The sequence below is a fragment of the Salmo salar genome, chromosome ssa04 (assembly GCF_905237065.1).
Source record: "Salmo salar chromosome ssa04, Ssal_v3.1, whole genome shotgun sequence".
Lineage (NCBI taxonomy): Eukaryota > Metazoa > Chordata > Actinopteri > Salmoniformes > Salmonidae > Salmo > Salmo salar.
In genome coordinates this window covers 49,120,090-49,134,457 of record NC_059445.1, presented here as the reverse complement: position 1 = coordinate 49,134,457, position 14,368 = coordinate 49,120,090, and positions in this window count along the sequence as shown.

Below are 14,368 nucleotides of genomic sequence, written 5' to 3'. Positions count from 1 at the left end.
TTCCAGCCTTTGAATTTGGGTTATAGATGGAGGGTGTTTTTATTGATTATAATTTAGTTATTTTTAAGTGATTCATCTCTCACACGGTTTTAAACTAAAAATGAACAAAACAACTCAATGCAGGACAGCTGCAATTACGTTATGGTTGGCCACATTTTAGGTGTCATTATTTCAGAGCAGGTTTGTTTGTTTTGAAGTGGACCTATTACTGTAAGCATTTTCCACAAATTAAGAGAAAACATCAAACTGTAATTAGATTTTAGTTTTTTATTATATTCAAATTTTAGGCATTTAAAGAGATTGTTGTCTTTCTAAGAGAAGGACATCTTTGTTTGGAAACTCTCAACAGTATTACTTTTACATAAGATTTTATTAAGTCCATATGAAATAAGCGCTGGAATACCACATTTTCCATTTTCAGAGAGACGCATACCTCTGAATGACTTTATAGACCAAGTGTATCTGCTATGACATATAGCCATGCACACTAGTAGCTACCATGATTAGGAGTTTCTTTTTGTATATCAATCCTTTGCTAAATATTTTATTATATGGCATTTGAAGAAATATGATTCTAAGGCCTGCCTTGAAGGATTTATTTTGTCATTTGGATTTTTCAATAAAACAGGTTATGATGTGCAAAAAGATGGATGTCTTATGAAATGTAAAGTTGTCTGCATGCTTCCCATCCCGAAACAGTTCAAAATAGTTTGTGTATATATTATGACGACATGTTGTGACGTTTTGGTCTTCTGCAATATTTTTGGGGGGGCAGTTCGTGCACACAATTTTAGTTTCTTGAGGTAAACTGAAATTCGGTAACTGAAGTCTATGCGCCTTCATCATTGGTCAACAGTAGGGATTCTTCAATCAAGTGTTTGTTTGCAGTCAGCGTGAGACAACTCGTTTTCATGCAAAACAAAATCACTTGAGAAATACTACAACAAACATTTTAGATGTAAAATTGCGCCACTAAGACCTCCTCGCCACTAAAACCTTAAGATTAATTCAGATTATTTTGAGAAATTGTACACTGGCTACGGCGACTCAAGGGGGACAAAGAGTAGTGTAACGACCCTGGCTTTATAAGAGCGGATATCGACTCTGCCGCTTGAGCATGCTTTTGCGGCACAGTCGATAGCGCGCTGGACTTCGGGCTAGAAGGTCGAGGGTTCGAGACCTGCTCCCTGACAGTTTCATTACATTATAAACCCAGGGTCGTTACACTACTTCCACCTTTCAAAGAGCGCGTCCTCGCGCTAGTTTGCGACTCAACGTCAGATAGGAACGCGCTCACATGTCACGTGCCCATATTGCCGCTACGTTCTAATTTTTCAAGCGAAGGTCTTTTAAAGGGAGTATGCGAGGCACAGACGTTCACTTCGCCTTGGAGCAAACCGAATCTAGTATGCAGATGTCTTAAGTGTCCCGCTAGCCTTTTGTCAATTCAATTATATGCATGACTGGAAGGCACCAGCCAGAATCAAAACAAGGATGTTAAAGTACAAGGCAGTGCTTTGTCTTCAGCAGACATTTGCTGATAGTCTTCATTTCAACTGTCATTAAAAGCAGAAACTACACAGTTTTATGTTTTCCCTTTTCCTTATTTTTTTTTAATGATCTCAGAAACAGGAATTTTGGGCAAATGCCGGATGGGCTGGTCCATCTTTAGCCAAGTGGGAATGTCCAAATATGTGTTTTTGTGCAGATGTATCATTATTTGGCTGATAATTGGGGTCTCGAAGAAAATAAAAACGGTCAAATTTCGAGGTTACTCCAAATGTCGAATTTCAACGTGTTTTTGACACCGTGGGTTGACTCCTGCTCAGTATCATTCCATTTTTTTAGTTGGTCCAGCCATCGAATTTAAAAGGTTATGGGTTAAGGTTTTGGATAGGGTAAAAAAATAAACAAGTGTTAACCTGTGGGATCAAACACGCAACCTTCAGATCCAGTCAAGCCTACTTGATGGTAATAGCGCTCACAGTTGCCCCTAGTGACCGGTTTTGAAGGTATTTCCCGACGTCCTCGGGACATGGATAGACCTCCAATTTCAAAGTCACTCTTGCCTCTGCCTGCACTGAAACATTCTTTGAGTAGCAGCCATAGACTGTAAAAAGCAGGGCATAAATGAGTGCATCTGATGTAGATTAGGGGAGATGGGAGCTATACCGGGATATACGTTACTGTATGGGCGGATTGGCCATCTGGCAAATCCAAGATGGACCATATTTTTGTTTGGTGGACAGGTCAAATAAAATAAAAAATGGACAAAAAACAAAAAGGTATTTTTATTATTATATTTGCGTGGTTCTCTCTGTCATAATAATATATGTATTTTGAACATTTGCCTGATCAGATGGGCCGGCTCGGTTTTCCGATTGGCTGAGCTGAGGATGCGCAAAAAATGCACCTTCATAGTCAGATAATGGATCATGAAACACGGAAAGGTGGTGCATTTTCTTGAGGCCGACGCTGCTAAATATGTGACATTTTTTTTCTTCTAAAAGTTCTTAGTTTTTTTTAAATTGAATCTTAATTTAACTAGGCAAGTCAGTTAAGAACAAATTGTTATTTACAATGATGGCCTACCAAAAGGCCTCCTGCGGGGATGGGGGCTGGGATAATAAATAAATCAAAATAGGACAAAACACACATCACGACAAGAGAGACACCACAACACTACATAAAGAGAGGTAAGACCACGTATGACCAGTTTGCAGAGGAGTAGAGTGCAGTGATGTGTCCTACAAGGAGCATTGGTGGCAAATCTGATGGCTGAATGGTAAAGAACATCTAGCCCTCGAGAGCACCCTTACCTGGCGATCTATAAATTACATCTCCGTAATCTAACATGGGTTGGATAGTCATTTGAATCAGGGTGAGTTTGGCAGCTGGGGTGAAAGAGGAACGATTAAGATAGAGGAAACCAAGTCTAGATTTAATTTTAGCCTGCAGCTTTGATATATGCTGAGAGAAGGACAGTGTGCCATCTAGCTACACTCCCAAGTACTTGTATGAGGTGACTACCTCAAGCTCTAAACCCTCAGAGGTAGTAATCACACCGGTGGGGAGAGTGGGATTCTTCTTACCAAACCATATGATCTTTGTTTTGGAGGTGTTCAGAACAAGGTTAAGGGCAGAGAAAGCTTGTTGGACACTAAGAAAGCTTTGTTGTAGAGCGTTTAACACAAAATCAGGGGAGGGGCCAGCTGAGTATAAGACTATCATCTGCATATAAATGGATTAGAGAGCTTCCTATTGCCTGAGCTGTGTTGTTGATCGAGTCTTCGGGTACTCCCTTGGTGCAGGCAGTGGCTGAGACAGTAGATGTTCTGACTTTATACACTGCACTCTTTGAGAGAGGTTGTTAGCAAATCAGGCCAAAGACCCCTCAGAGACACCAATACTCGTTAGCCGGCCCACAAGAATGGAATGGTCTACCGTATCAAAAGATTCTGCCCGTCCAAGTGCTGTGACTGTGTCTGTGCTGAGAAATTATGCTAGGTTTAGCAGTGACAGATCAGCGGCTGCTGCAAAAGACCATGCAGTTGAGGTAGGGAAAAAACAGAAAGACACACACACTGACACAGATTAAGCTTGTGTCAGTGTTGATATTTTTTGCTGTATATTGTATGAAATAGTAGGCTAATTAACACGTAGGCCTAATTAGGGAACAGGGGATTTGGGAGAACACATATGACAGACACTTTTATTTTACCTTTATTTAACTAGGCAAGTCAGTTAAGAACAAATTGTTATTTTCAATGACGGCCTAGGAACAGTGGGTTAACTGCCTTGTTCAGGGGCAGAACGACAGATTTCTACCTTGTCAGCTTGGGGATTCAAACCTTTCGGTCACAAGCCCAACGCTCTAACCACTCGGCTACCCTGCCGCCCCAACTTGCAATAGCGTAAAAAGTTGTTAGATATACTTTTATAACACATAAGCCATAAGCCATCTTTTATACATTATATACTGTGCTACTGCTTTTTTATTAAATACAAGCAGTGGCAACCCATCATTCAGGACAGGTGGGGCAGAGCCTGTTTTTTGTTATTTTGGCATTCATACATTTCACATATCAGTTTGCAAACAATGTAAAAAAATTGAGTTAATAAAGCCGAATACAAACTTGGTTTTTTTTTTGCTTTCTTGAGTAAGGCAGCTCCGAAATGCAGGTGTTTCAGCCTAGTTCAGTGCTTTCTGTGGTGGTGGGGCAGCCAGCGGAAAATACGGAGCATAAGGGTTGGTAATGTTCTCTAGTTGCGCCGTGATTAGGTCAGTGTTCTGTCACTCATGGGGACACTACGTCACCGCAAAATCTACGGGGATAGCAAAAAAATTAAACTCCCTTGGGTGCTGCCATAGATTTACATTAGAAATGCCCATACAAGAAGGCTCAAGGTCATTGGCCACAGATAAAATGACGTCAAATCACGTTATATCTACCGTAGCTTTGCTTGGACTGATCATGTCAACATCATACTTTCAAAATCTTAGCTAGCAAGCTAGACAAGCAGTCATCATTATGAATCAAATTGTCAATCCTTGTCATATGACGAGAAATTATAGATAAAACGTATCAGTGCTCATCGGCCGTTGGACATAAACATTGCACAACAAGTCGGAAATCGCAAATTCAGCAATGAGTGGTTTGGAAGGAATCAGTGGCTAACTGCAAGTGTGGCAAAGCAATCACTAGCCTGCTATTCAGTGGAGTGGGTGTGTGGTCCAAGTCTGAGTTTTCAAGCTTTAAAGGATAAACATTAACATGCAATGCCTTGGGTCAGAAAAGGTTGAATACATTGGGCATGCTGTCAATCCAGCATGACTTCTGCAGCGTTCAAAACAACTGAAAATTCGGAACTGCGAAATCTCAGACTTCAGTTAGTTCAAGACAACTGGGATCTCAGAAAAAAATTAGCTCCAACTGGGAAAATACGTTTTGAACGGTCATCCAGCTCAGAATTCCAAGTTGTGAACTTGGGCCTCTTTCTAGATCTCAGACCTGAAGATCACTGATGTCATGATTTGACCTTGTTTTTTCATAGTTCCCAGTTTTCTTGAAAGCACCATAAATCTTGAGAATGCCAGACTTTGAAGACAAAGTTTGCCCACGAAGGACCGCCGCACCAACTTCCTAGTCAAGTGAGCACAGCACAAGGTGAGACCAAAAAGGTATTGTATTCTGCTGCATAAATGATGTAATATGCCAGGGAGATATGTATTCTGTAGCTAAGAAAGTAATACTAAGTATGTTGTGTAGTAAGCTGTTAGTAGCCCATGTGCCTCACCCTAATCATTTGATCCCTTTCCCCCTCTTAACTTAGCCTACTGGTCTGACTTGGTGGTGCACATGTAGTCTATAGCCTGTTTCAGAGAAATGTAATCATTGAGAGCTTTTATTGTCTGCTTACATGACCCCTTTATTTATCCTACGGTTCTGACTTGATGTAGATGGAGAATACTGTAAGAATGGCCCATGTTCAGAATTCTTTCGCTGTACATTTCAAAAGTGCTACACAAATAGTTATATTTCCTACGTCTGTCCTAGCTCGCTCATTAATGTCTTAATTGAAATTACGGATAGCCTCTTATCCGCTCATCATTCCCATATGCCATGGAAGTACAGTGCATTCGGAAAGTATTCAGACTCCTTGATTTTTCCACATTTTGTTATGTTACAGCCTTATTCTAAAATGTATTAAATCGTTTTTTTCTCATCAATCTACACACAATACTCCATAATGACAAAGCAAAATCAGCTTTTTAGGAATTTTAGCAAATGTATTAAAAATAAAACACTGAAATATCACATTTACATAAGTATCAGACCCTTTATTCAGTACTTTGTTGAAGCACCTTTGGCAGCAATTACAGCCTCGAGTCTTCTTGGGTATGAAGCTTGGCACACCTGTATTTGGGGAGTTTCTCCCATTCTTCTCTGCAGATCCTCTCAAGCTTTGTCAGGTTGGATGGGGAGAGTCGCTGCACAGCTATTTTCAGGTCTCTCCAGAGATGTTCGATTGGGTTCAAGTCTGGGCTCTGGCTGGGCCACTCAAGTATATTCAGAGACTTGTCCCAAAGCCTCTCCTGCGTTGTCTTGGCTATGTGCTTAGGGTCGGTGTCCTGTTGGAAGGTGAACCTTCGCCCCAGTCCGAGGTCCTGAGCACTCTGGAGCAGGTTTTCATCAAGGATCTCTCTGTACTTTGCTCCATTCATCTTTCCCTCGATCCTGTCTAGTCTCCCAGTCCCTGCCACTGAGAAACATTCCCACAGCATGATGCTGCCTCCATGCTTCACCGTAGGGATGGTGCCAGGTTTCCTCCAGACGCTTGGCATTCAGGCCAACGAGTTCAATCTTGGTTTTATCAGACAAGAGAATGTTGTTTCTCATGGTCTGAGAGTCCTTTAGGTGCCTTTTGGCAATCTCCAAGCGGACTGTCATGTGCCTTTTACTGAGGAGTGGCTTCTGTTTGGCCACTCTAGCATAAGGCCTGATAGGTGGAGTGCTGCAGAGATGGGTGTCCTTCTGGAAGGCTCTCCGATCTCCTCAGAAGAACTCCGGAGCTCTGTCAGAGTGACCATCGGGTTCCTGGTCACCTCCCTGACTAAGGCCCTTCTCCTCCGATTCCTCAGTTTGGCTGGCGGCCAGTTCTAGGAAGAGTCTTGGTGGTTCCAAACTTCTTCCATTTAAGAATGATGGAGGCCACTGTGTTCTTGCGGACCTTCAATGTTGCAGACATTGTTTTTGGTACCCTTCCCCTAATCACAATCCTGTCTCGGAGCTCTACGAACAATTCCTTCGACCTCATGACTTGGTTTTTGCTCTGACATGCACTGATAACTGTGGGACCTTATATAAACAGGTGTGTGCCTATCCAAATCATGTCCAATCAATTGAACTTACCACAGGTGAACTGCAATTAAGTTGTAGAAACACCTCAAGGATGATCAATGGGAACAGTACGCATCTGATCTCAATTTCGAGTCTCATAGCAAAGGGTCTGAATACTTACGTAAATAAGGCATTTCTGTTTTGTATTTTTAATAAATGTGTAAACATTTCTAAAAACCTGTTTTCGCTTTGTCATTATGGGGTATCGTGTGGAGATTCATGATGGAAAACAATTATTTGAACAATTTTAGAATAAGACTGTAACGTAACAAATGTGGAAAAAGTCAAGGGGTCTGAATAATTTCCAAATGCACTGTAAGTGGGCGGTGATTTTGATGTATTTTTATTTATTAGGATCCCCATTAGCTGACGCCAATGGCGATAGCTCGTCTTACTGGGGTCCGACACATAAAAATACATTACAGACAAAATACTTTACAATTTACATACTTTTAAGAACATTAACATGTAGTGTGTGTGTGCATCTATCAGTTACACATTCAGTACATACACACGACAAGTAATCATCTATTAGTAATTTATTCAGTGATGTTCTGCTTTCTTCTATGTGTTCATTCATTCACTACTAGGATGGGTAATACTTTATACTAGGAAGAGTAATGCTTTATACTAGGAAGGGTAATGCTTTATATTAGGATGGGTAATACTTTATACTAGGTTGGGTAATACTTTATACTTGGTTGGGTAATACTTTATACTAGGATGGGTAATACTTTATTCTCGGATGGGTAATACTTTATACTAGGATGGGTAGTACTTTATACTACGAGGGGTAATACTTTATACTAGGATGGGTAATACTTTATACTAGGATGGTTAATACTTTATACTAGGATGGGTAATACTTTATTCTCGGATGGGTAATACTTTATACTAGGATGGGTAGTACTTTATACTACGATGGGTAATACTTTATACTAGGATGGGTAATACTTTATTTTAAGGCTACGTTATAACCATTCATAAGGCATTTATAAATTGTGTGTTCATCATTTATTAATTATTACTCCCACATTAATAAACCATTTACTAATGATTAGTAAAGTATTTTTGCAGTCCCTAGTCTAAAGTGAGTGCTTTTTATATTTTATAAATGTTTTGATTGACCAGTTTAAGTTCTCACAAAAAGATGGGCATGCCATTGGTAGCCAAATCCTGCAGTACCTGGTAAAAGAATAAGCACACAACACATGATGTTTAAGGAAAATACACAGTGAGTATACAAAACATTAAGGACACCTGCTCATTTCATGACAGACTGACCAGGTGAGTCCAGGTGAAAGCTATGATCCCTTATTGATGATTTTTAAGCCTTGAGACAACTGAGAAATGGATTGTGCATGTGCATCATTCAGAGGGTGAATGGACAAGACAAAATATTTAAGTGCCTTTCAACTGGGTATGGTAGTAGGTGCCACCGGTTTGTGTCAAGAACGGCAACGTTGCTGGGTTTTTTACGCTCAACAGTTTCCTGTGTGTATCAAGAACAGTCCACCACCAAATGGACATCTGGCCAACTTGACACAACTGGAGAGATGGAGTGAAAACGGGCCAGCATCCCTGTGGAACGCTTTCGACACCTTGTGGTCCCTGGTCTTCTGGCACCAGTTCTGTGGGAAAATATGTTAGACTTAGCAGAGACAGCTCAGAGATGAGTGCAGTGGGGGTACACTCTTAGAAAAAAAGGTGCTATCTAGAACCTAAACAGGTTATTTGGCTGTCCCCATAGGAGAACCCTTTGAAGAACCATTTTTGGTTCCAGGTAGAACCCTTTTGGGTTCTATGTAGAACCTTTCCATGGAGAGTTCTATCTGGAACCAAAAAACGAGTTCTCCTATGGGGACAGCTGAAGAACCTTTTTGAAACCCTTTTTTTCTAAGAGTGTAGGAAAAAACATAGACACAGATGTACTGCCAGTTCCTTAAAATGTTGGCTCTATATGTAATAGCAATGAACACTTAGGAGTGACAGACAGAGTGAGACAGAAAGCATGACACAGTGTCAAAGAGTGACAACAGAAGAGCACAAGGAGAAGCACAGACAGATAGAGACAGAGTGACTGCAGAGAAGATGCAGAGACAATCTACACTACAGGGAGGCAACAGAGGCACCGTTATAGTTGTATCTCCAGCTGTGTTTTTACCTGTTGTATTTGTCTTAAACCAGGAGCTGGTCAAAAATAAGTGGTTAAAAAAGGAGGAGGACTATGTTTCACCGGTCCCTGGTACAGTAAAAGTTGATAAACGCTGTACTATAGTGTACTGCCTATGTTATGTGTCAGTAGCATTACTGCCTGTGTGTTTAAGTAGCGTGGAGTTGGGGTTTTGGTTGAATCAATGGCAATGTGAAACCAATACAATGTAACATATTATCAAACTCTGATTTGAATTATAGCTCAGAACTATGATTGAAAATGTCCTTAGAAATGTCTGGACCGATTTCTGGTCCCAGTCCGTCCCTGTCTGCTTTCATTTTGGCCTGCATGTAAGAAAGCCCTTGAAATAAACTGAACAAAAATATAAACGCAATGCAACAATTTCAAAGATTTTACTGAGTTACAGTTGATATGAGGAAATCTGTCAATCTGTCAATTAATTAGGCCTTAATCTATGGATTTCACATGACTGGGAATACAGATGTGTATCTGATGGTCACAGATACCTTAAAAAAAATTACCTCACAATGGGCCTCAGGATCTCATTGTGGTATTTTTGTGCATTAAAATTGCCATCGATAAAATGCAATTGTGTTCGTTGTCCGTAGCTTATGCCTGCCCATACCATAACCCCACCGCCACCATGGGGCACTCTGTTCACAACTTTGACATCAGCAAACTGCTCGTCCACACAACGCCATACACGTGGTCTGCAGTTGTGAGGCTGGTTGGATGTACTGCCAAATTCTCTAAAACTAAATTAGAGACAGCATATGGTAGAGAAATTAAATTATCTGGCAACAGCTCTGGTGGACATTCCTGCAGTCAGCATACCAATTTGCACGCTCCCTCAAAATTTGAGACATCTGTGGCATTGTTTTGTGTGACAAAACACACGTTTAAGCGTGGTCTTTTATTGTCCCCAGCACATGGATTATCTTGGCAAAGGAGAAATGTTCACTAACAAGGACGTAAACAAATTTGTGCACAACATTTGAGAGAAATAAGCTTTTTGTGCTTATGGAACATTTATGACAATTTTGATTTCAGCTCATGAAACATGGGGCCAACACTTTACATGTTCAATTTATATTTTTGTTCAGTGTAGATGCAATATACTTCAAGGAATGCAATATCCTGTAGGGACACTAGAGGTCCTTGGTTGACCAAGAATTGTATTCAAAACTTCAGAAAGTGTTTAATTCTCAGCACACTGTAGAATCTCAGAAAAGTCTTCTCTTGTTTGCATGTAGGCTACCAGAATATGTTAAACCCCTAAATCAAATCCTGTTTTAACACTTGGACAGATGACTTGTTGACTTACGGTTCAGCTCAATATAATGAGTTGTATTAATTAAGAACGACTTCCTTTTCTTCCAGCAGTGGCCAAATACATCATGCATCTAAAGTATTCTCACATCAAACCAAATAGGGCAACATATATTTAGGACACTATTTTCTGCAGCATAAAGAAATCTCTCCAGGCAAAATCTTTACGAAATATAAAATTGGTAACACTTTATATGAAGGGGGAATACAGTACATAACACCTTTATGATACCAGTCATACCACTTTTATGAGTGTTGCAGTATCATTCATAACAACCTTCACAACCCATTTATTCAACATCATTCATTTTTTTTATTTTTAAGTTCCCTTGAATTAAATTGTATTCATCCTTTGTACCCAACCTCCTGATACACTATTAACTCATCAGGCTGGGAGAAGCACAGGGTAGGCCTTATAGCATAACCCTTGTCGTAGTGTAGGTGTTAAATGCCTTGCTCAAGGCCACAAGAGTGGTATGGAATGGCACCAGCCCTGGGTGTAGCTCTTTTACATACATAAGCTAGCTGGGCTTGATTGAGCTTGCTTGGCACAATGGATCAATTGATAAGTCCCAAAAGTGCAAACCCCACCCGCCCATCTGGCAATCCAGGCAGGCTCAAGCGAACGCTAAAAGTATTTGAAAAATGTCAAGTACTATTTGAACCCAGGTCTGGGTGGCAACAGAGCAATTATTTGCCATTGTAGTGTAGTAGTATACAACCTTAGCTGAGACCTGAAGACATACACTAGCTCCACAAACGAACGCCTGGCCCCTAGCTCAGCCGGCTAACACAGTCTTGTGGTATGCAGAAGAACTGAGCTTGAACCCACCTAGTCAGTAACCTAGCAACCATCTACTGTACCACCATTACCCAGGTTTTTTGTTGTTGTACTATAATGAAAAGGGACTTTTATTTTAAAGACCGCTTATGAATTATGTTGAATAAATGTGTTATGAATGTTGCATGAATGACACTGCAACATTCATAAAGGTACAGTATCATGACCGGTTTTCTAAAAATGTTATGAATAACTTATGGATACCCTACATATAAAGTGTTATCATCAAAGCAACATAACAACACAAACTATGTACGTTTACTACTTCTTCAATGGATGATAAACATCAGTATGTTGGGGGGGAAATGAAATATGACACATAGAGAATGTTGATTCAATCATGCATCTTTACCTGGTAGGATGAGAGTAGTTGATCCAGTGTTACAGACACTGGTATATAGGTGCATAAGATGTGTGCATTAGATCTGCACCCAGGAAGATACTCTCCTGTAGTTATTTTTTGTTTTGCAGTGAGTTGAATGGAAAAACATAACTGGAGATCATTGTTCAACAAGCTGAAACACAGGGCTGTGTTATCTGATGTCTGTCTTTGAAGGTTATTGCATTCAATGTCCTGCATCGCAGCCTGTTGTAGTTACCCCCACAAATGTCATTGTGCATATATGGTAGCATGTGCATATTTCCACACGTCATTGGGCATCACATAGACACAGCTGTAATTTGTACGTAAATTATGTTTTGCTTATGCTGCCTCGTGTTGTTAACCTTTAGCAAATCTTTCTGTAATGAGTCTCCTATTTATGAGAGGGGAGAGGTGAAAACATAAACATACTTCTATTAAAAGTCCATGCTATGCCAATTTATTAAAATCACCGCCTACAGTTGATGTCCCGCAAAGTCAAAATATAAAGACTGTACTCAACTATAATTACCTAATGAAGGGTAAAATCAATGTTTTGTTAGGATGTTGTTATCATTGAGCAAGTTTGTCAGGGAGAGAACTCCAGAGACCTTGGTCATGAAGGACAGGGTTGCATGGTAACAAGGACACCAGTTGCCATCAAGGATTTATAGACAGTACCAGTCAAAAGTTAGGACACATCTACTCATTCAAGGGTTTTTCTTTATTTGGACTATTTTCTACATTGTAGAATAATAGTGAAGACGTCACAACTATGAAATAACACATATGGAATCATGTAGTAACCAAAAAAGTGTTAAACAAATCAAAATATATTATTTTAAGTAGCCACCCTTTGCCTTGATGACAGCTTTGCACACTCTTGACATTCTCTCAACCAGCTTCATGAGGTAGTCACCTGGAATGCATTTCAATTAACAGGTGTGCCTTGTTCAAAGTTAATTTGTGGAATTTCTTTCCTTTTTAATGTTTTTGAGCCAATCAGTTGTGTTGTGACAAGGTAGGGGTGATATACAGAAGATAACCATATTTGGTAAAAGACCAAGTCCATATTAAGGCAAGAACAGCTCAAATAAACAAAGAGAAACGGCAGTCCATCATTACTTTAAGATATGAAGGTCAGTCAATCCGGAACATTTCAAGAACTTTCAAAGTTTCTTCAAGTGCATTCGCAAAAACCATCAAGAGCTATGATGAAACTGGCTCTCATGAGGACCACCACAGGAAAGGAAGACCCAGAGTTACCTCTACCGCAGAGGATAAGTTCATTAGAGTTACTAGCCTCAGAAATTGCAGCCCAAATAAATGCTTAGAGTTCAAGTAACAGACACATCACAACATCAACTGTTCAGAGGAGACTGCATGAATCAGGCCTTCATGGTCTATTGCTGCAAAGAAACCACTACTAAAGGACACCAATAATAAGAAGAAACTTGCTTGGGCCAAGAAACATGAGCAATGGACACAGACCGGTGGAAATCTGTTCTTTGGTCTGTAGAGTCCAAATTTGAGATTTTTGGTTCCACCGCAGTGTCTTTGTAGGCGAACGGAGGATCTCCGCATGTGTGGTTCCCACCGTGAAGCATGGAGGAGGAGGTGTGATGGTGTGGGGGTGCTTTGCTGGTGACACTGTCTGTGATTTATTTAGAACTCAAGGCACACTCAACCAGCATGGCTACCACAGCATTCTGCAGCGATACACCATCCCACCTGGTTTGCGCATAGTGGGACTATCATTTGTTTTTCAACAGGACAATGACCCAAAACACACCTCCAGGCTTTGTAAGGGCTATTTAACCAAGAAGGAGAGTGATGGAGTGCTGCATCAGATGACCTGGCCTCCACAATCACCCAACCTCAACTCAGTTGAGATGGTTTGGGATGAGTTAGACTGCAGAGTGAAGGAAAAGCAGCCAACAAGTGCTCAGCATATGTGGGAACTCCTTCAAGACTGTTGGAAAAGCATTCCTCATGAAGCTGGTTGAGAGAATGCCAAGAGTGTGCAAAGCTGTCATCAAGGCAAAGGGTGGCTACTTTGAAGAATCTCAAAAATAAATATATTTTGATTTGTTTAACACTAGTGTTGGTTAATAAATGATTCCATTTGTGTTATTTCATAGTTTTGATGTCTTCAATATTATTCTATTGTAGAAAATAGTACGAATAAAGAAAAACCCTTGAATGAGTAGGTGTGTCCGAACTTTTGACTGGTACTGTAAGTATTCAGACCCTTTACTCAGTACTTTGTAGCACCTTTGACAGCGATTACAGCCTCGAGTCTTCTTGGGTATGACACTACAAACTTGGCACACCTGAATGTTTGGAGTTCCTCCCATTATTCTCTTAACAAACATTAAGAGCTAACCCTGACCATTGTACAACCTAATGTGCACATAATGTACTTATATATACATTCCTAGAGGATGATATGTGGGCCAGTTTTCTGTGAGCTCCTGTAAAAATGTGTTACATTCTAAAACTTAAAGCAGGTTTACAACGCCCACAAATCATCATACAGACAGTAGATGAGACAGATGTTCAACATCTTGTAGGTAATAAAGTCTTATAGGTTATCCATATAGTCACATAACAGGTGGCTGCTCCAAATGCAATTAAATGAGGTCTATGTCTAAGTTTTCTGGACAGAGATCGCATTCTTTTTTCAATGAAAAACAACAGCATATTTTTATGAGGAACAAATAGCTCTCATCAGAAGTCAAAATGTGCTAATTGTGTGT